The sequence below is a fragment of the Sus scrofa genome, chromosome 5, assembly GCF_000003025.6.
Source record: "Sus scrofa isolate TJ Tabasco breed Duroc chromosome 5, Sscrofa11.1, whole genome shotgun sequence".
In the NCBI taxonomy this organism is placed as follows: domain Eukaryota; kingdom Metazoa; phylum Chordata; class Mammalia; order Artiodactyla; family Suidae; genus Sus; species Sus scrofa.
The window spans coordinates 84,645,703-84,669,577 of record NC_010447.5 but is presented as its reverse complement, the minus strand read 5'-3'; the positions used below and the strand labels follow the sequence as shown (position 1 = coordinate 84,669,577).

Sequence of the window (23,875 nt, the reverse complement as noted above, 5' to 3'; positions counted from 1 at the left end):
CCCTTTAGAACTTGTGCAGCGTCCAAACATTTGATTTATTGCTACACAGTGATATCCTCACTTTATGAAGTACTCATGACCCTAAGTGCTATGCAGAAAATGAATGTGTGTGTGTGTGTGTGTGTGTGTGTGAATCAGATCTTCCTGCTATGCCTTAGGGTGCATTTCAAAGGTATGAATTGGGTATTAATTGAGTAATTGCCCACACTCTTCCATTTTCCCCAGGGAGTAGGTTTTATATTGGATAACAAAATCAGACTTTCTTATTTTTATTTTATTTTATTTTTTTTGTCTTTTTGCTACTTCTTTGGGCCGCTCCCGCGGCATATGGAGGTTCCCAGGCTAGGGGTCAAATCGGAGCTGTAGCCACCGGCCTACGCCAGAGCCACAGCAACGCGGGATCCGAGCCGTGTCTGCGACCTACACCACAGCTCACGGCAACGCCGGATCATTAACCCACTGAGCAAGGGCAGGGACCGAACCCGCAACCTCATGGTTCCTAGTCGGATTAGTTAACCACTGCGCCACGACGGGAACTCCCAAAATCAGACTTTCTTAAAATGGGACACCCATGTTCAAACTCTTGCAGTAAGTAAAACATTGTGCAATAAGACATCAGGCTGGTAAATCAAGATCATATATAACAACATCCCTTTGCCCTTCTCCCAGCAAATAAATTCAAAAACAAAATCCTGAAAAGACATAGAAGTAAGTTCAGGTTAATAATCCTGATAGTGTTACTTTGAATACAAAATTAAGGTTAATTCTATCCAGAATATATGATTTAGACAGAAATGATTTGTTCAGGCTTAACATATGCAAACAATGCAATCCATAATATCACTAAAAAATGAGACTCTTTTACAATAAACTAATGTTGAGCTACTCACACAAAGCTATCTTTTTCCTTCTTCTAAGAAATACCATTAGTTATTTAGTTTCTTCAGATCTTTGAAAATGTAATGCAGAAAAGAAACCAAAGGCAAATGATATTTTTTTTGCTTTAATTTTTTCTAAAATAAAACATAAATGTTCTCTGAGATTTAAAATACACCACACTTTTTTTAATGGCCTAATTTGTCTTTTAAAGACATACTATGAAAAAACCTGGCCAAAGAAATTAGCAAAGGAAGTCCGTTTACTTTTTTTTATTGGTCATTTTAACTCATATTCAGCTAAACATTTGCCATGATCAAAAGGTACATTACCTAATAAGCTTATAACCTAATCTTATGAAAAAGTAAAATATAGCCGAAGGTATAATAGATAATAACAACACATTCAAAGTGGACTTGCTAACTCACACTTTAAAGAAGTTAGTTTTTATTATACACTCAATGCACCGAAGCTTTTATAAATTAACAAGTAACATTTATTAGATATGTGCTATTTACTACACACTGAATTAGAGGTTATATTTACATCACCTCATTTGATCATCATAACAATCCTCTGAAATGATTAACACCAATCATGATTTTTTGATAGAAAGGGATTTGGCCAGAATATGTAAACAAATTGGCAACCACGATAAGTCTCAATAGCTATTTGCCTAAAGGATGCTACAGACAAACTGATTCCGTTACTGAAGTTTGCTCCCAGGTCCATATACTTTTCGCTCTCTTGGAGCTGATAGAAGCAGGTATACTCCTAGCTTTACATATTCCCAGACTTTACCCTGGTTAATGTTTGGCTTTTCCAAATGAAGAAGACCTTCTGCCTAGGTCTAACACAGTGGTATCCTGAGACGGAAGAAACAAGGGTGATAGGAGGAGAGGTCCAAGAGACAACAGTCTCGAAGAAAAACAGTCTGCACCATCCAGTACTATTAAAAACACTTTATCTTATAAAAACTCTGTCCGTTTCTAGTATAGCAACATTACGTCCTTGCTAACTCCTTCCTTCCCCTCCCCTCACAACAGAGATCCTTCTTGGGATAAAAGAACATGAGACATGAGTATGAGACAAGGCAGGTTTACACCCTCTCAAGGCCAGAGTTTATGCACTATTATATCTTTTTTTTTTTTTTTTTGGCCACACTTGCAGCATGTGGAAGTTCCTGGGACCGGGTATTGAACCCCTGCCACAGCAAGGACAACAGAGTATCCTTACCCATGGAGCCACCAGGGAGCTCTGTATCCATTTTTAGAAGTGAAAATTAACATGGAGATAACTTAAGTTGTTGAAGTTTCCCCACTTAGTTTATTAGGTAAGCAGAGATTCAAACTGAAGGCTATCAAATTCCCATAGCCATTGGCCTGGAAAATATAATATTTAGGGTCACACCTGCAGCATATGGAAGTTCCCAGGCTAGGAGTCAAATCAGAGCGACAGCTACCAGCATACATCATAGCCACAGCAACACGGGATCTGAGCTGCCTCTGCAACCTATACCACAGTTCACAGCAATGTTGGATCTTTAACCCACTGAGCAAGGCCAGGGATTGAACCAGCAACCTCATAGATACTAGTCAGATTCATTTCTGCTGCGCCACAAGAGGAACTCTGAAAATATATTACCATTAGAATAAAAGAGCCATCTGGGGTTCAAGGACAATCACGTAGACTCTGTGGGAAGAGGCATGTTCCTCCTATTTTTTACTATTTCTGGCATTTGAAGAAAACAGACTAAAAGAGTTTTTTTCTGCTTCATGGAGGTAAGTTAGTTAATATTAGAAGAAAATAAAATATGGCATTCTGTTCCAATTTATCTTTTCTTTTTTCTTCCTAGGCTAGTTGGATCCCCCATAATGCTTTACAACATAAACAGGTTGGTATGGAATGACAGTTATGGGTAAATAATATAGAAGGAAAGAGGAAGTCTCAAATAAGGAACTTTAGAATTTTATTTTGCAAGTTGCTGAAGAAAGCTAAAGGGTTTGAGCTTGAAATGAAAAACTGAAAAGAGTAAGTCTATTATGAGAAAAAGAGTACGTAAATTGAAGTCAAGAGTTTTATGATCATGTTCATGATAATGAGATTTTCAGGGGCATAATATTATTTAAAATTTTCTTTGAATATAATCATTAGGTTACCATCCCCTGTGTGATTTGACCAAAATAACTATAATCACAAATTCAAAATGCTTTATATTGTCCAAGTCCTCTAGTCTCAATTAGTCACTTCTCTAAGTAAAAAAGAATTTAGTTATTAGCCCATAAGCCCAAGTTTCTGAATAAAAGTTCTTAGCATCATGATGGTTGGTAATTTTTTGCCAAGAGTTGTGAAAAGGCAAATATTATTTCAGTGGCCAAACCCTAAGGATTTCTCAAATCAAAGGCAATGAGAAGTTGATATGAAACTTCCTGAAAGGCCTGTTTCATGGACTGGTGGCAGCTGTGACCCCAATCCACAATGGCTTCTTGCAGCCTGTATTCCTTCCTCCCACATGAGTCTAGGTACGGCCATGGGCTTTGCTTTGATCCATGGGACAGGGGCAAGCATGATATAAGCAGGGGCTCTTAGAATCTTGCCTCTAAGGGAATAAGCCTGCTGGATGATGAAATGATACATTACCCAGATGTTTACAATTATAGGGGTTTTTTTTAGATTCCACATGTAAGTGATAGCATTTGATGTTGGTGTCTCAAAAAAAGGACACAATGACCTTCTTTGCAGAACAGATACTGACTCACAGACTCTGAAAAACCTATGGTTTCCAAATGAGACAGTTGAGGGGTTGGGGGGGGTACACTGGGGGTTTGGGATAGAAATGCTATAAAATTGGGTTATGATGACTGTTGTACAACTATAAATGTAATAAAATTCATTGTGTAAAAATAAAATAAAATAAAATTGTAGGTTTTATTATTTTTCAAGTATAATGAGGCTCGCAGACTCAGAGACAATTGTCATTGAAAAGATAGATTGTCATAGTCATAGATCCCAAGAGGAGGGAGCATGTCATGCTATGGGCAGGGGGGCTGGGAAGGGACACATGGTGGTGGTGGGGGGGACTCTGGGGGAATACCAGTATTACTCAGGAGGCAGAAGAAATGGGGGAAAAGGTAGGCAAGAGCCTTTCTGGTAGTGTCTATGGGAAGTAATGAACAAAATAGGGTCAGCAGGTTCAGGATTGGTTAGTTCAAGCCTTTTCAGCAGGCTCTGGGTGGTGGAACTGTCCCTAGTTGTCTGGCACCTGGCTGTGTTGTGATTAGGGCAGGTGGGTAGTGGCCCAGTGTGAGATCCTGATAAAGAAAATGGCTGGAGTTTGGTTTGGGATTGTTTGGTTTGCATATGAAAGGTATATCTTCAGGTGAGTTTATTATCTCTAAAAAACGGCTTGCCCAAGGAAGGCCAGTGCCTGCAGGGTCAGCAAGGTCTTAAGATATCAAAGCATTTAAAAAAAAAAATCCCCCCTTCTCCCAAATAAAAAGGCAGGGTTAATATACTAGCCACCCTGTCACTTCAGTCACTTCAGCTGAAGGCCAGCCAACTTCCAAGAATGTGAGTGAGGCCGTCAAGGACCAACCAAACCCAGGCCAACCTGACAACTGACCACAGTTGTACGAACAAGCCCAGGTGAGATTATCTGCCTCAGATGGAAGAAAACACCTACCAGGATCATGAGCTAAATAAATGGCTACTCTTTTAAGCTATTAAGTTTTGGGGTTGTTTAATACATGGCAATAGATAACTGATCTCATCTGTATCCCAAATTTAAAGAAGAATTAATACATACTTCAAAATAAATTCTGGCAATGTTTATATTTTCACATCTGGAAATGATGATAGCAACAGTATATAACTAAAAGCATTGTGAAGATGAATGAAAAAATAAAAGTAAAGGAATTAGAATAATGCCTGTAGCACGGAACACATTAAATATGTGTTTCTGTTATTAACAACAATAATTTTTAATCTAGAGGGTTTCATTTTTACCAAGAAAGGTAGTAGTAATTCAGTACATTAGACCTTTAGTAAAGATTATTATTTTGACATGCTTGTATATTTTTAACAGTATACACTGAAAATAATTTTTTCATTTTCTTACCATTTCTTTAGATAAAATTGAGGCAAAGAATATAGATTAAATTCTAAACTGTTTTTCATTACTTGTCTCATTTAATTTCACACTTCTCTTTTGACAAGTGGATATTCATGCCAAGGTACAGAACTAAATATGTGTGAATTCCAATTTGATACTTATTCGAAGAATCATTAGCATTTCAAAGAAATGTAAGAGTAAATATCCAATAGCAAGCAGTTCAATATTTTTTTAACTCATTTTGTCTTTGATATTTATCATCTATATAAATACCTGAATAACAATAAAACCCCAAATTTCATGTTAGGGTGAAAACAAATTATGGAAAACAAGGAATTTATTCTTTTATTATAAAATATTAGAAAAGGAATACAAAAATACAGTATCTTTTTAAATTGCACCCCAAAAAACCATATACCTGGGTATACACCTGACCAAGGAGGTAAAAGACTTATATGCTGAGAACTATAAAACATTAATCAAGGAAATTAAAGAAGATGTAAAGAAATAGAAAGATATTCCATGCTCCTGGGTTAGAAAAATTAATATTGTAAAAATGGCTATACGACCCAAAGCAATCTACAGATTCAATGCAATCCCTATCAAATTACCCATGACATTTTTCACAGAACTAGAACGAACAATCCAAAAATTTATATGGAACAACAAAAGACCTAGAATTGCCAAAGCAATCCTGAGGAACAAAAACCAAGCAGGAGGCATAACTCTCCCAGACCTCAGGCAATATTACAAAGTCACAGTCATCAAGACAGTGTGGTACTGGTACCAAAACAGACAGACAGACTGATGGAGCAGAATAGAGAACCTAGAAATAAACCAAGACACCTTTGGTCAATTAATCTTTGACAAAAGGCGCAAGAACATAAAATGGAAAAAGACAGTCTTTTCAGCAAGTATTGCTGGGAAACCTGGACAGCTGCATGCAAATCAATGAAACTAGAACACACCCTCACACCATGCATGAAAATAAACTCAAAATGGCTGAAAGATATAAATATAAGACAAGACACCATCAAACTCCTGGAAGAGAACATAAGCAAAACATTCTCTGACATCAGCCTTACAAATGTTTTTTTCTGGTCAGTCTCCCAAAGCAATAGAAATTAGAGCAAAAATAAACCCATGGGACCTCATCAAACTGAAAAGCTTTTGCATAGCAAAGGAAACCAAAAAGAAACCAAAAAGACAACTTACAGAATGGGAGAAAATAGTTTCAAATGATGCAACTGACAAGGGCTTAATCTCAAATATACAAACAACTTACACAACTCAACAGCAAAAAAGCCAATAGCCCAATTGAAAAATGGACAAAAACCTGAATAGATATTTCTCTAAGGAAGAGATATGGATGGCCAACGAGCACATGATAAAATGCTCAACATCCCTGATTATTAGAGAAATGCAAATCAAAACTACCATGAGGTATCACCTCACACCAGTCAGAATGGCCATCATTAATAAGTCCACAAATAACAAATGCTAGAGGGGAACCCTCCTGCACTGTTGATGGGAATGGAAGCTCATACAACCACTATGGAGAACAGGATGGAGGTATCTTAGAAAACTCTACATAGAACTACCATATGACCCAGCAATTCCACTCTTGGGCATATATCTGGACAAAACTCTCCTTAAAAAAGACACATGCACCCACATGTTCATTGCAGCACTATTCACAATAGCCAAGACATGGAATCAACCCAAATGTCCATTGACAGATGATTGAATTAGGAAGATGTGTTATATATACACAATGGAATACTACTCAGCCATAAAAAGAACAAAAGAATGCCATTTGCAGCAACATGGATGGAACTAGAGACTCTCATACTGAGTGAAGTAAGTCAGAAAGAGAAAGACAAATATCATATGATATCACTTATATCTGGAACCTAATATATGGCACAAATGAACCTTTCCATGGGAAGAAATGCACGGACTTGGAGAATAGACTTGTGGTTGCCAAGGGGGTGGGGGAGGAGGAGGGAATGGGATGGATTGGGAACTTGGGGTTAATAGATGCAAACTATTGCCTTTGGAATGGATTAGCAGTGAGATCCTGCTGCGTAGCACTGGGAACTCTTGTCTAGTCACTTACAATGGAGCATGATAATGTGAGAAAAAAGAATGTATACATGTATGTGTAACTGGGTCACCACGCTGTACAGTGGAAAAAAATAATAATGCATTGGGAAAATAAAAAAAATTTTTTTAAATAAATTATAACGTATCTACCAGTCATTGCATTCCTCTTTGGAAAATCAAAAATATCTCAGGAATTCTAGGGTTCATATAAATGTTAGCAGAAATTCTTAATTCATTTCACCAACATGTATAAAATGCCTCTGGTCACTGGGCACTGTCCTAAGTGCCAAAGGCAATGTTCTACCCTGGGGATGCTTACATTCCAGTGAAGGAGGCAACTGTAGGAAAATCAAAAGCAGTATAATTTCTTATGATGGTAAATTCTATGAATAAAAGAAAGCAAAGTAATGGGATGAGAATTACTTTTTCAGACAGAGGGAAGAAGATGGGAACCTTGCCTTTTGGGTATTCTGAACCATAAGAAAGCCAGGGTGGCTACAACAGTGTGATGAGAGAGTGATAAATGAGCCTGAGTGAGAGAGAGAGAGAAAGATGCAGTTCCAGCACAAGCTCAAAGGCCTGCAAACCAGAACTGATGGTACTGTCCCAATCTGAAGGTTGGTAGGCTTGAGAACCAGGAAGAGATGATGTTCTCGTTTGAATCTGAAGGCAGAAAAAGAGCTGATGTCCCAGTTCAAAGACTGTCAGGCAGGAAGAATTCTCTCTCATTCAGGATGGACATCAGCCTTTTGGTTATATTCAAGCCTTCAGCTGATAGGATAAAGTCCATGCATTAGGGAGGGCAATCAGTTTTACTTAGGCTACCAATTTCAAAGTTTAACTTTAGGAGTTCCCATCGCGGCTCAGCAGAAACGAACCTGACTAGTATCCATGAGGATTCAGGTTAGATCCCTGGCTTCACTCAGTGGGTTAGGGATCCATCATTGCCGAGAGCTGTGGTGTGGGTCGGACACAGCTTGGATGTGGCATTACTGTGGCTGTGGCATAGGCCAGCAGGTACAGCTCCGATTCAGCCCCTAGCCTGGGAACCTCCATATGCCACAGGTGTGGCCTTAAAATACATACATACATACATAAAATTTTTAAAAATAAAGTTTAGCTTCATCCCAAAACACCCTCACAGAAACACCTAGAATAATGTTTGACCAAATATCTGGGCCCGCCATGCACCATTCAAGTGACAGAGAAAATGAACCATCACAGGTTAGAATGGGACAGCGTTGACATGATTTGGTTTACACTTTTAAATGATCACCTGGTATTTCTGATGGCAAGGACATGACAATGATGCAGTGTTTTTTAAAAGTTAATTTCCCCAAGTGCCCTCATAAAAACAATATATAAGATAGTGAATGAATAAAATAAGCACATAATGAGTATCTGATAGCCAAAAAAACCAAGCCCCCCCCCAAAAAAAACCCCAAAACCAAGTGTTATCTTCAATAAAGCAGGTATCCACATGGCCCTGGAAAGTGGATGGGCATAGATAGCCAAGTCCTGTGATGGCATCAGGATCCAGAACTGGTATGATAGAACCTGCAAGTCATGGGACCCAGAACCTGGTTTTGGATTCTGATTCCCAAAAGGAGAGAGGGCCTGGTACTAAGCAGGATGCTAAGCAACAGACTCAGAGAATAATCAGCAGAGCTAGGAAAAAACCTGCAAAAAGGCAATTGAAAGTAGCTTTGACCCTTGAGAATCTCAGAAACATCCAATAAATGCATGCTTTTAGTAAACTAGAGACTCACCCTGAAGAAAAAATTTTAGGAGCAGAATCCAAATTGAACAGGGTGGAAACACCAGCGATCTCAGGGAGAAAGATATTTCACGTACTGGGAAAGTATAAGCAGCATGGGGACAGAGGTCCGGAGCAGGGAAACCTTGGATGTAGTAATAGGATACAGTGTAGAAATGGGAGAGCCCTGTTTTGTAAGGCGAGGAGCTTGCACCTTTGGAGAAGAATGAGGTAACACAATGGAATATTACTCAGCCTTTAAAAAGAACAAAATACCAGCATTTTTTGCAACATGGATGGACCTAGAAACTATCATGCTAAGTGAAGTCAGCCATACAGTGAGACACCAACATCAAATGCTTTCACTGGCATGTGGAATCTGAAAAAAGGACAGACTGTGCAGAACAGATGCTGACTCACAGACATTGAAAAACTTATGGCCTCCAGAGGAGACAGTTTGGGGGGTGGGGGGATGTGCCTGGGCTGTGGGATGGAAATCCTGTGAAATCAGATTGTTATGATCATTATACAACTACAGATGTGATAAATTCATTTGAGTAATACAAAAAAATGGAAAAAAAAAAAAAAGAATGAGGTAACAGCAGGAAGGCTTTCTGAACCAATCAGAGAAGTACCCAGATTTCTTAATACTTCATGATAACAACAAAGGAGAAAGTCTTTGAGCCATGAAGCAGGGGAAGTTACTGTGGCCTGTGCCTGCTCTCACACTGGAACCTCTTCTGAATAGTCCAGCACATCTCTTCTCATCAAAAATGGGAAACAGAAACTGATTTTGATAGAACCCTATTTAAAGACATTGCAAAAAAAGGAGATGAAAATCAATGTTTAACAGCTAATGAAAACAAACCAAAAAATACTATGGCCCCAAATAATTGAAAGGTGTAACTTGAAATTTAAAAGAAATTAAGAAAATAATTAGTTCTGAAAGAACAACCTACACTGTAAGCAGAGGAGCTCAGATATGAGACGGCTGGTCGTTTTCTTTCCCCTTATTCTTTGACTCCATGAGCAATTCACTCCTCAAGTCATTAGATGGAGCCCAGTGAGATGGCAGCCATACCTTTAGTGGAGAGGTGGCCTGGAGTTGGGTATCAGATCCCAGGCAAGGTAATGGTGGTGTCCATGCTTGGGGGTAACTCAGCATGGAACATTGGAGCCAACTGGGTAAAGAGGGTGTACACACAAGACAGTGGCCCATACAGAAGGTCAGAGCCCAGGAAATCAATGCAGGAGGGGTGGCCTGGCAGAAGGAGTTGGGAAACTAGCAAAGTAAGGAGAATACTTTTGCAGAGGAACAGCCTAGCAAGGGGTGTCAAAAACCAAACAGGGTGAGGACGGTGCCCCCATCCAGAAAAGGAAATAGTTCATGCATAGGGTGGCCTGGCATAGAACGCCAAAGCCCCATCCATAAAAGGAGGGTGTCCACATGTGGGGATGGCCTCCTGTAAGGTGGCAGAGTCCTAGGAGGGTGAGCAGGGTGTTTTCACAGATAAACTGGCACACGGGAAGTCAAATCTCAGCTAGCACAAGAAAGAGGTGGCAGTAGATATGGAAGATTGCTTACTTACACAGGGGTTGATGAAATAAGCAACTACAGAAAGGATAATGGGAGCCAGGTGTCTCACTGTTTAAGGAGAGAGTTAGAAATATGAAAAGTAAAGTGAACCTTGTAATATTGGATTGTAATTAGAGATAATCAATATTTTCAAGATAGATAAAGAGATGGATATAGATACAAATATGTGTTTGTGTATGTATGTATTTACATGCATATATTACCTAACTCTGTCCATAGAGAGGGGCCTGGGAAATTGAGGTTCCAATAGCAATAGGTAAAGCTCAGACCTGGCTTCTAAATGTACTTCCACTAAAAGAAATAGGGATCCATCAAAAAACCACTGATATCAGGGCCAAGGCAGAGAAAATGCAAGATGTCCCTGGGATACCTTATGTCAGAAAGCAAAGAAGTGCTCTGAGAAGGGAGAGGCATGTCAAGAGTTCAGAGAAGCCAGCTAAACAAGCTCCAACTGGTTATACTAAGGACAATTTTAGTAACAAAGTAAGTAATTACAGTAATGGATTATAACCCATTCACTAAAATAGAAAAACATTAGCCCATAAACATATATAAATAAATGAATGATTTAAAAGTTTGATTAGGAATGTAAAATTTAAAGAATTTCAAATCATCTCCCCCCCCCCAAAATACTTACTAATTACAAAGAGAGAAAGAGTAAATCTACATTTAAGAAGTCTTAGAGGCACTGTCTTAATCAAATGATCAAAGTGAATATCATCAGGAATAGAGCAAATCAAAATCATGTCCCACCTGATCGGGTGAAATGAGAAAAACACAGAATCACTTCTGGATTTTTCCTTCTAAAGATATATAACCTAAATCTACTCATGGAGAAACATCAAATAAACAATCTGTGGGACAGTCTACAAAGTAACTGCCCTGAAATCTTTAAAAGTGTCAAAGTAACGATGATCAAGGAAAGTCAGAGGAACGGTTCCAGATGGAAGGAGACTAAAGAGACAACTAAATGCCATCTAATCCCGAGCTAAATTCTTTCATTGTAAAAATTATTATTGGGGAAACTAGCAAATTTTGTAAGGAGTTTGAAACATGACTAGATGGTGGTGACAAATATATTAATGTCAATTTCATGATTTGATTGTGTCATGGTTGTGTAAGAATGCACCTGCTTATAGGAAATGCACACTATTGCAGTTGTTCCCAAAGTGTAGTCTGAAGATGCTTGGGGCTCCTGAGATCAAAACAATTAATTTTTCAGACAAATACTAAGCTAGCACTTGCCTTCTTCCCTCTTATTATCTCATGAGTGTATAGTGGTTGTTCAGAGGCTGCATGATGGTTTCTTTCCACAGTGGAAATATGGGATATACTTCCACAAGCCTCACTGTAGGAACTGGCACACTGCTACTTCTCACACTGACAGGCAAATAGTCACGTGTCCATCCCAATAAAATGGAGTGAGGATGTAAATGCCACTGTCTCTACAGCACTACAAGGTAACATGCCAGAACAGGGAGTGAAGAGTTGAGGTAATGCTTCTCTCCCCCATTTAAAAATGATGTTTGCTCTAATTCCTGGATAGATACCATTTATTAGGTTAAGTATACTCTCTTCTATGCCAATTTGGCTGAAAATTTTATAATTGACAACAAACATGATTGAATATTGAGTTTACAGCAAATGTTTTTCTTCACCTATTGAGTTGACTCTGTAATTTTTCTCTTTTAATTTGTCAGTGGGGATGACATATTTTCTCATGTTAAACAAACTGGATATTAATGGGCTGAATTGGTCATACTGAATTTTCCTTTTGCTATTCTGCCAGATTTGGTTTGCTAGAACTTTGTTTAGAATTTTTACATCTATGTTCATGAATGAAACAGGCCTTTAATTTTTCCTTTCTTAAGCTGTCTAGTTTTGATAGGAAGATTACTAGTCGCAAAACTAGTTGAGGAAAATTCCCACTTCTTTAGTGTTGTACAGGAGTTTATATGAGATTGGAATGATCTGTTTCTTAAAAGCTCTATTTAATTTACTTTTAAAATCATCTAGACTTGACATAGTCTTTGTTGTGGGAAAATTATAAATTATTTACTCCATTTCTCTAATAGCTGTAGGATTAGAGTTTCTGCAGCTTTGTGAAGTTTTAGTAAGTTACAATTATCTAGGATTTGTCCATTTCTCCTCAGTATTAAAATTCACTGGCACACAGGACCTATTGCATAGCATAGGAGAATCTACTCAGTACTCAGTAGTGACCTATATGGGAAAAGGATCTGAAAAGGAACGGATATATGTATACGTATAACTGATTCATGTTGCCATACACTTGAAACTAACACATCACTGTAAATCAACTATACTCCAATAAAATTTAATTAAAAAATCATTGGCACAAAACTGTTCATAATTTTACTTATTTTCTCTTGAATCTTATATAGTATTTGTAGTTATATCTCGTCTTACTCGTAACATAGTTATATTTTACGTGTATAATCTTTTTTCTTTGTAATTTTTACTAGAAAGTAATCCATTCTTTTTTTTTTTTTTTTTTTTTTTTTTTTTTTTTTTTTTTGGTCTTTTGTCTTTTTGTTGTTGTTGTTATTGTTGCTATTTCTTGGGCCGCTCCCACGGCATATGGAGGCTCCCAGGCTAGGGGTCCAATCGGAGATGCAGCCACCGGCCTACGCCAGAGCCACAGCAACGCAGGATCCGAGCCGCGTCTGCAACCTAAGTAATCCATTCTTAAGTATTAGAACATATTCCACTTGTGACTTTGTCTATTCGTTTTCTATTCCATTCATTTCAGTTCTTTTCCATTTATTTTCTCCTACTTTTCTGGGCTAAGTTGGTCATTTGTTATATAATTTCTTAAATTTCCACCTAGCCCATTAGTGTTCAGCATTTCTTCTTTTCTAGCATAATGATTTAAAATTTCTAAATTCTACTTACGCTGTTTGCACTATGGTGATATTTAATATTTATATTTTTGTTTAATTCTAAACATTTTAAAGTTAGAATTATGTCATCTCCTAATTCATTTCTCAAGTTATTTGAAAATGATTTAAATTACAAATTTGTGGAGATATACATGGGTATCTTTAACTAAATTTTGTCAGAAAATGGCATGTATATGAATTAATCTTTGATCTGTACAGAAACATGGTTATAGCCAGTCAACTCAAGATTAACTTTTATCAATGTTTCAAGAGAATAACTTGTATTCTCTAATTGCTGGATATAAAGGTATGCATTTTATTAAATTTATTAACTGAGCTGTTAAAATATTCCATAAATTGGGTGAGGTATGTTGAAGTCTTTCAGCTTTTAGTGGACTTATGGTTTTTTACCCCTTGGAATTATTTATATTTTCCTGGTCAGACTGAACCTTGTATCATTTCATAGCGACTCTCTATATCCTGGTAATGCCTTCAGTACTAAAGTCTATTTGGTGTGATACTGACATAGGTACATCAGCTTTTATTGGGCCAATATTTCTCAGATGAAACTTCCTCCATCTTTACCTTTTTTGTGTGGGGGTGTGCCCTTGGCTATACAAATGTGTCTATGTCAAAGCACGTAAAGCTGGGTTTTGTGTTCCTACATCCTATCGTCTCTCCCTTTTAACTGCTGAATTCAGCTAAGATAGGCTTATTTTGATGATGATTTGCGTATTTAGACTTGGTTCTCCTATTTTAGATTTTGATATTTATTTATCTTTCATATTTTTTCACTTCTACTCTTTTTTTTTCCCCTTTTCCATTTTTCTCTCTGGCTTGGACTTTATACAATTTATTTTTATTCTTTAGGCATTCTTACAATTTTACCAGACTTTTTTTTTTTTTTGCTTTTTCAGGGCTGCACCTGCAGCATATGGAGGTTCCCAGGCTAGAGGGTGAATCGGAGCTACAGCTGCAGGCCTAAACCACAGCCACGGCAGTGTAGGATCCGAGCCGTGTCTGTGACCTACACTACAGCTCACAGCAAGGCCAGATCCTTAACCCACTGAGTGAGGCCAGGGATGGAACCTGCAACCTCAGGGTTCCTAGTTGGATTCATTTCCACTGTGCCACAACAGGAACTCCAAAATTTTACCATACTTTCTAAACTTAACAAAGTCTAAAAGTAAACAATACCTTTTCCATCCTCTTCTTGAAGATGTTAATCTTACTTGAAATTCAATTACTGTCTCTAACAAACACTTGTCAGTGTTTTCATTCTCTGTGTTAATTCTCCAAATAAGGTATTATTATTTCATTTGGGTTATTTTTATTTCAATTTGCATAAATGTTTATTATTTCATATATTCACTGATCCTTCCTCTGACCTGAGATCATTTTACTTCTTGAAGTAAACCTTGAGGTTTTCCTTTTGGAAAAAGTCTTTTGGTAGCAAATGTTTTCAATTTTTAACTGTGAATGTCTTCATACTTTCATTTATGAAATAGTATTTCTCTTAGTTCATAATTTAGGTTGACTTTTTTTTTTCCTCTGAGACTTTGAAGATATTATTCTATTCTTTCTGTTTCATATCTTTCCTTGATAAATTGACTATCATTATACATGTGCTTTTGTTGTAGGTGATCCATCATTTCTCCATCTGCTTTGGAAAACCTCCTTTACATCTTTCAATTTCATAGTAATGTGTCTCAGTATGGATTTCTCTTTATCCTGTTTGAAATACAATGTGTTTTTTGGACCTATGAATTCACGTTTTTCCCAGTTATGGGGAGAATTTAGCAATTATTATAAAAATTTCTCCTCTTCTATATATTCTTTATTATTTCATCCTCCATCTCTGATTAGAAATAGGTTAACCTTATTCCATCCTTCATGTCATTTCATTTCTCTCATATTTCTTGCCTCTTTGGTCCTCTGTGCTATACTTTGGATAATTTCTTCAAATTTATTTTCCAATTCACCAATTGTCTCTTCACTCTGCTTAATCTGTGTTTACCTGTTCATTTATCATTTTAAAAATAATTTTGAACTTATATTTTTTTATATATAGAAATGCCATTTATTTTTCAAATTTGGTTGCACCAGTTTAAATTCCCACCAACAGTGTAAGAGGGTTCCTTTTCTCCACACCCTCTCAGCACTTACTGTTTGTAGACTTTTTGATGATGGCCATTCTGGCTGGTGTAAGGTGCTACTTCATAGTGGTTTTGATTTGCATTTCTCTAATAATGAGTGATGTTGAACATCTTTTGATGTGTTTTTTGGGCATCTGTATGTCTTCTTTGGAGAATTGTCTGTTTAGATCTTCTGCCCATTTTTTGATGGGGTTGTTTGTTTTTTTGGTATTGAGTGGTAGGAGATATTTATAAATTTTGGAGATTAATCCCTTGTCAGTCGATTCATTTGAAATATTTTCTCCCATTCTGTTGTCTTTTTCTTTTGCTTAGGGTTTCCTTTGCTTTCATTATGTGATCTTAATCTCAGTTTATCAATGTGATTGAAGAAGGTTTCAGCTTCCCTGAATAGTCTTGACTCAGTCTCACGACTTTACCACTGAATCAAAGTGTGATGTCCAAATAGCAGTGCTATTGCTGACATTTGCACTCAGGACAATGCTGAGTTTCTTGTCTTCTAACACACATTTTTAGAGAGAAAAGATTGTTAGAGTAGGCAACATCTCAAAGAACATGTCTTATTTAGACTGTGTTTGTTCCATTGCAGAAAGATCTCTTGGAGTACTTAGTCTGCCAAGATATTTGTAGTAAAATATTTTTATTGTAAAAACCTGCATTTATAAAGATTTCAATAAAAACAGCTATCAGGGCTTGAAAATTTTTAATGTGATTCTTTAAATGATTTGTGAGTAGGTAGGATTAATGATAAACTGTCTTGCCATGCATGTTGTTACTTTGTAATGTATAATGCAATTTATAAATCAATAAATTATCTAGAGTTAGGTAAATGAAGAATAAGCTTATTTTAATTATGAATTCAAACTAAACAAAACTTTTTAAAATAAGAGCCTCCTAAAATGTCTATTTATAAAAAATACAAAAGAAATTCCTAGAGATTTGATAAGTACGGCATACACAAGCCCCCAGGTTAGGAATCAAGTCCTTACCACAGCAATGACAACAACTTGCTGAGCCACTAGGGAACTCCAAGATTTGGTAAGTTTTAAAGCATCCCAAGTACTCCATGATATTCAGTTAAAAAGAAAATATATAAATTAGCCAGTCATTTTGTAGTTAAACTCTAGATCAATTAAAGAGAATGTGAGCTAAATTTTGATAACTATCAACATATTTCAACGAGCTTTTACAGGGGTGCTTGGTCTTATCAGAAATATTTAGCAGAAATGCTATTTTTTATTTATAATATAAATTATATTACTCTTACTGTAGTTTATTTTTCTGCCTTATTTTCCTAGTCATGTAGTTCATGTCCTCTGGCTAGTGTGTTCATTTATATCCAAATATTAAGAACGTCTTTGCTGCTCACTTACACATTGAAATAAAGTGTGAGTCGAACAAATAATAATGAGCCACAGAGGCAACTATATAGAATTTATGTTCCTTTAATATTCCAAGATCGAAATTCAATTAGGTTTTCACATATATGTAAAATTAATTTAAGTAGACACAAATTCCCTTGAGAGAAATTCATTTCAAAAATTACAGAAGCTAAGATTCTATATTATGTAAGGAGAACCGACATTTATTGTGTACCTACTATGTTCAAGTTCATTTTACCTCATTGAATCCTCACATAAGTCTCTGAAGTAGGTACTCTTGTGACTTTTCAACTCTAGAAGAATAACATAGCTAGTCAACACAGGAGCCAGTGAAATCGAGCCCTTCTAAAACCAAGTTCCCTTACTGAGTTGATGATTAATCTCTCTCTTCAAAACTTTCTTTTGTTTTCTCCTCTGACCTCAGTCCTGTGCTAAGTGAACACTAGTCAACCAGAGTCAGATGACTAAAACTGCTGTTGTTGGTAACATTGTTAACGTATTAAAATTGTTATTCTAGAGATCATCATTAATGTACAAACTTAGGTTGTTTCTTCAGGGCAAGATGAGCTCGCAGACCCCGGGGTCATAGACTGCCTGGCTAGAAAGTCATAAACCACAGACATCCTGACTCCCCAAACTACGATTAAGAAATGTCACAAAACGTCACAAGATGATGATTAATTCCAGCCTCTTTGTTCTTCCCCTTTTAAAAAAGTCCTAACTCAAAGACCAAGTTAGAGTGGATCTGAGGCTTGTCTCCCATTCCCTAGCTTGGTGCCCTGTAATAAGCCCTAGCTTTGCTGCATACACCTGCTGTTAGAGTTTGGCTTTCTGACTTGCGGGCACAGGAGCCCTTGCTTGGTTATACCCATATGGGAGACAAATTTGGCTAGTCCAAAGCCTGCTTTTATCCATTCCACTCAAGGTTTTGTTTATGGCTTACTTCAGAATTTCCTATGGCATTAGCACAATGTGCTGTCCACTGGTGTGTCCTGAGTACACATTACTGTTGTTTGAAAACCACTCAGTGGGTCCCTTTCAAGATTTAGCAGTGAGCCTTGAGTATTTATTCTGATTGCACAATTAGCCCAAAGATTGATGCTATGCTTAGATACTGTATGTTATCAGATACTGCATATAATAAAATTCCCTTCCTTAAACAACTTAAGATCAAGAGCTGCCTTTCAGAAAATACTTCCACGTAAACTATTGTTTCCTGGTCTATTAGTCCCATGCTCTGCCAAACTCAGAATTTAATGCAAAAGCCAGAGAATGCTAGTTCTGGCAGCCCTTGGACCAGAACAGACCATGCTATCTGGCTCTGATTTCAAACATTTATAATCTTTTCTCTTGCTCCCTTAGCTCAATATAGGAAAGGGGCTATCAGCCAATTTCCCCACCATTTATAGCAAATCCCTAGGTTCCCTCATTTCCAGCTGCTAAGCTGCCTGGGCAGACTGTATTACTAAATTATTGTATCTTTTTGGTAGAGTGCCTGATCTATCTTGGCATTCATTTTGCATTGAAAGAAGCTCCTGTTGCAAGCAAAGGAAGCTAGCTGCATTTGCCCTTCCCACACGCCTTTCCTCTGCTACCCTCAACCACTAACTTCTTTGTTTCCCCTGTATAAGCCAAGTTCATGGGGGCAGTTTCTCATCTATCTCTGACCCCCTAGGGAGTTAAGAGATTTGAAAGGGAGTTCTGTCCTAGGAGTAATTCCCATAGCCTAGAGCCAGATGAATAAATGGCCTACAGTGAATAACTACATTTGGAACCAAGAGGTTTTGTTTCTCTCCTACCAAAATGTATTTACTTTGTAATACTGCAGTCACTGTAATCATGAATTTTCCCAAAAAGAAGAGTCTGTAGTGGGGGAAGAGAGGAAAGAACCCCCCCGCCCCAGTCAAGTCTATTGTTTTCAAGCGTGTTGGTTCTTTGGTTTTAACTTATTTTTAAAAAGGCTTCTGTTTTTAGACTCTCCCAACTGGTTATGAAAGTGAAACAAAGAACTGCTCTGGAGAAATAAAAAAGACAAACAGAAAAGCAGATCTATAAGCTTTAGATTAAACAAAAGTAATTTTGCAATATAAAAAGGATGGAAATAATTTTTAATGACTCTAAAATGTGTCATTACTCTGATTCAATTCTTAAAAGATCTATCCTGAATATGAACTCCAAGTCACCCAAATATCCTCAAAAAAACTCTGGGAATGTTATACATTCAAATGTTTCCTCTGGGTTTTCTAGTCCTACAAGCAATGAGCAGCCTAGATTTTTCTCACATGCACCCCAAGAGATGTCTCATTTCAAAAGAGCAGGAGAGTCATCAAAAGTATAATCCTATTAACAAGACACACCATAGAAATATACAGAAATGTTAAAGATAAATTATATCCAGCTAGGTTTATTTTAAATCAACACTACTGTTGCTATGGTAAGAAATATTCCATGTAAAATAAAAATCCTCTATAAGGGTTTGGTGTTATAGCCATGGCAACGATGAGATGATGACTGCAGCACTGCTCAACTCTGCTAATGTTCCTGAGATATTGCGATTTGTAAGAAATATATATTTAGTCTTCATCCAAGTTTCCTGGTTCACAGTTCCTAGAACAATTGGAATTTCCTGTGAAAAGAGCTACAAAGGTGTCTTTCATTATAATAGTGAGGGGAATTTGGAAAGCCTATGGGTAACTGGAGGGCTGTTTGTTTGGAGAACCAACCATGTGATTAAAGGGAAGGGGAGAGGGGCTGAAGATTGAGTTCAATGGCCAATGATTTAATCAATCATGACTGAAGCCTCCATAAAACCCCAAATGCCAGGGTTCAGAGAGCTTCGAGGTGGGTGAACATGTGGAGATTTGGAAAGTGCACTCTGAGAGGGCATGGAAGCACCTTGCCTCGTGCATCTCTTCACCTGGCTGTTGATCCATATCCTTTAATATCCTGTGTGATAAATAGGTAATCTAGTGAGTAAATGGCTTTCTTGAATTTTGTGAGTTATTTTAGCAAATTAATTGAACTCAAGGAGGGAGTCATGAGGACCTCTGATTTATAGCCAGTTTGTCAGAAAGTACAGGAAACAAAATGGACTTGCCTTTGGACTCTTGAGTTAGAAGGGGCCATTGGAATCTTCAATTTCACAACTTGTTGTTCAGAAGCACAGGTAACCACCTAGGTTTGCAACTTGGTATCATAAGCGGAGGATGGTCTTACAGTGCTGAGCCTGTTAACATGTGGAATCTGATCCTGTTTCTGGGTAGGCAGTATAAAATTGAGTTGAATTCTCAGATACCCTGTAAGTGTTTGAGAATTGCTTGTTGATGTGGAAAGCCTATACACACACGTTGGAATTGGGTTCAGGAACCTAATTTAGTTTCCATTTGATCTGTACAGAAGAGTTATATGGGCTTTAAATACATGTAGAATGGCCTAGAAAATCAATTATTTATTGTTATCTTTCACATGACCCCTCAACTAATTAGAGAAGACATGGCAAAAATAGCAATCTGTTAGCTTAAGCAAAGGGTTTGTGTGTTTGTTTGGGTTTCTCCTGGTCATAGAAGCTGGAGAGATCCACTTCCGCTGAAGTGTTGGTAAATGGCATATTCATTTAGCAAAATATATCCCGGCATTTTTCAGGTTGGGGCCATCATGTAATTTTCTACTTGATAGGAAAAAAAGAAATGCAATCATATCGCAATTTCCACCACTTTGACACAGAAAGAGAAATATTAACTTAAAAGTAAGAAAATATGGAAAGTGGTGTTCCAGCTCTTCAAAAGAGGAGCCAATTCTAATCTCTCTCCTCCTAGCCTCTTAGGTCCACTCCAGATAGGCTTTTGTTCCATATTCTTCCACTAAAACGTCCTTTATCGACCTCAGCAAAATCTTCACATCTCTAAAGTGAATACTCTTTAAACTTCATCCTACTTGATCTACCAGCTACACACAGTTAATGCAGATATTACCTCTCCTCTGTGAAAAACTTTAAATCCCAAGGTCCCACATTCTTCTGGTTTCCATCCTACCTCACAGCCTGCTCCTCCTCATCCTCTTATGCTCATTCCTTCTCCTCTCCCCAGTGTCTAAGGATTGAAGAAGTATCCCAGGGTTTGGCATACTTGGACCTCTTCCCTTCTCTGTTTACATTCATTCCCTTGTTGGTTTCATTCTATCTCAAGCCTTAAAATATCGCCTAAACAATGACAACTCCCACATCCCTATTTTCAACTTGACTTCTCCCTTAAACACCAGACTTGTATGTTCAAATGCCTGAGAGTCATTCTCACCCCATATCCAACCGTGTAGTGAATCCTGGTGGCTCTACCTTTAAAATATACCTGTGTCACCTGCCTATTTCCCACCCACTACCTTTAGCCCTGGACTTTTGCACTAGGCTTTTACCTGGCTCCCCAGCTCCTACCCTAATGCCTTTTTCAGGCAATTCTCAACAAAGAAGCCAGAGTAATCCTAGCAAAACCGTCGGACTATATCACCCATCTGCTCAAAACTCTCCACTGGAGCCTCAGTTCACTCTGAATAACAAGGCTATGAGGCCACAGGTGATCTCAGCCCTATGCCCGCTGCAGCCCAATTCTATACCTAAGTGTCTCGTACCCGCCTTCTGCCTTACTTACAGCTAGCTGTCTGGCCTCCCTATTTTTCCTCAAACATAATAGGCATTCTTTTGCATCACTGCCTTTGTACATGCATTTCCCTCTGCTGGGGCTGTTTTCCTTAGGAAACCAAATGGTTCCCTCCAACGCCTTTTTCAGGTGTCTATTACTAGTGAGGCCTTACTCCCTCAGTTTCTTAATGAGGCCCGCCACATATCACCCTATTGAAAAGCGCAGCCTCTAATCCTTATCCCCTTCCTTGCTTTATATTTTCTGCATGCTATCTATCAACATCAAAAATATATTTTCTACTTATTTATGCTGTTCTCCCCAAACAAAGCTCAAGGAAAGTAGAGATTTTGTTTTGTTTTGTTTTTGTTTTTAATTCTATATCCAGAGATTAGAACAAAGCCTGGAACATAGTGGACAATCAATTCAAAGATATTCTTTGAATGAATAAGCGAATTAATTAAATATAAACATCTTTGCATGTGAAGAAAATCTAGAGTAATATCCACCTAAACATTAACAGTGGTTAATAACAAACCTATTTAAAAACAAAATAATCTTCTTTCCTATTTATAAAAGTGATATGTGTTCAATACAGATATTAGTGAAAAGAGAGAAAAGAGAGAAGAAAAAGACACCCCAAATTCCAATACCTAGCAATGATTATTGTTAATACTTATGTCTAAGTACATATATTTTTTTCAGCCTTTTTTTCTATGCACATATATTTTCTTTCAACAAACTTATGATCACTCTGTGTATTTTTTGGTAATTAAAAGAAAGAAAGTATCACCTAAATAATGAGAACACGTCTATTTTAGTGGTTCTACAGTGTGAATCCTTGAAATATTCACATAACTAATGTATTTGATCTTGTTTATTTTTATAGGGTACATTCATAATTGGTCTTTCATAATGATTTGGGGAAGGAGAGAGGGAGAGGAGAGAGAGCATCTGTGTGTTCACTCATGACTTTTATATTATTCATCATCAGATTTATTTCCTCCATTAATCAAGAGTACCTATTTTTTTTTTTTTTTTATAGCTGCACCTGTGGCACATGGAAGTTCCCAGGCTAGAGGTCAAACTGGAGCTGAAGCTGCTGGCCTGTGCCAAAGCCACAGGAACTCAGGATCCTTAACCCACTGAGTGAGGCCGAGGATGAAACCCACATCCTCATGGACACTGTGTCAGGTTCTTAACCCACTGAGCCACACTGGGAACTCCAAGAGTATCTTTTGATTTCTCTCTTTGTAAGTTAGTAGCTATACCATGTGCTTACAGTGCTAAGTACTTTACATGCATTATCTGAATTCAGTCCCGCACAACTCGGGTATTACGGTATTCCCACTTAAAAGGTGAGGAGCCTAAAGATTAGGAATGTTTAGCAACTCCCCAAAGTTGTGGAGCCACTAATTGGTGGAGCAGCATATGAAACAGCTAATTATGCTCTTGACTGTTAAACCATTTTGCATTCCTAAAATGAGAAAATGAGCATACTTATATCTCCAAACTTATTCCTTCCCCAACTAGTATTAAAATAATTTCAAGTTTTAGGAGTTCCCGTCGTGGCGCAGTGGTTAACGAATCCGACTAGGAACCATGAGGTTGCGGGTTCGGTCCCTGCCCTTGCTCAGTGGGTTAACGATCCAGCGTTGCCGTGAGCTGTGGTGTAGGTTGCAGACGCGGCTCGGATCCCGCGTTGCTGTGGCTCTGGCGTAGGCCGGTGGCTACAGCTCCGATTCGACCCCTAGCCTGGGAACCTCCATATGCCGCAGGAGTGGCCCAAGAAATAGGAAAAAGACAAAAAATAAATAAATAAAAATAATAATTTCAAGTTTTAAATAAAGGGTCTATACTACATAATTTTATATCTTCTCTTTTAAAAAGGTTTTAACCTTTATATTAAGTTTAAAAACACATTAAGAATAATTATTTGAAAATATATTCTATGTCTTACAAGTTTCATTTCACATTTCAGAATTCTATATATTAATATTTTCCTTCCCTATTCTTGAAATCTTTATTATTATTCATCCTTTGATCAATTATTTCAAAAAGGCAGGTTGCTTTCTAAAAATGTATCTGAAAATGACTTATTTTCTATTATCTTGCACACTTTGCCTGGGCACATAATTCTTGAATCTGGAGTCGTTTTTCTCTAAAAACTCCATAGATATTTTTCCATTGCCTTCTGGGTGCTTAGAGTTTGAGATTGTCTGATATCAGAATAAGTTTTATTCCTTGGTAGATTACCTGCTTTGTTTTGGTTATGTCTACCTAGATTCTTATTTGATTTGAAATAATCAAATATCAAAACTTCCCAGAAGTCTTCTTCTTTTAGGAATTTTCCCTATATCCAA

General features: G+C 37.5%; 1 protein-coding gene across 15 annotated transcripts in view; it reads right to left on the bottom strand.

The window, feature by feature from the left end:
• The window catches only part of ANKS1B (ankyrin repeat and sterile alpha motif domain containing 1B), a 1,068,238-nt gene that overhangs the window by 479,165 nt on the left and 565,198 nt on the right, over positions 1 to 23,875 (bottom strand). The gene's annotated exons all lie outside the window — the stretch shown is intronic.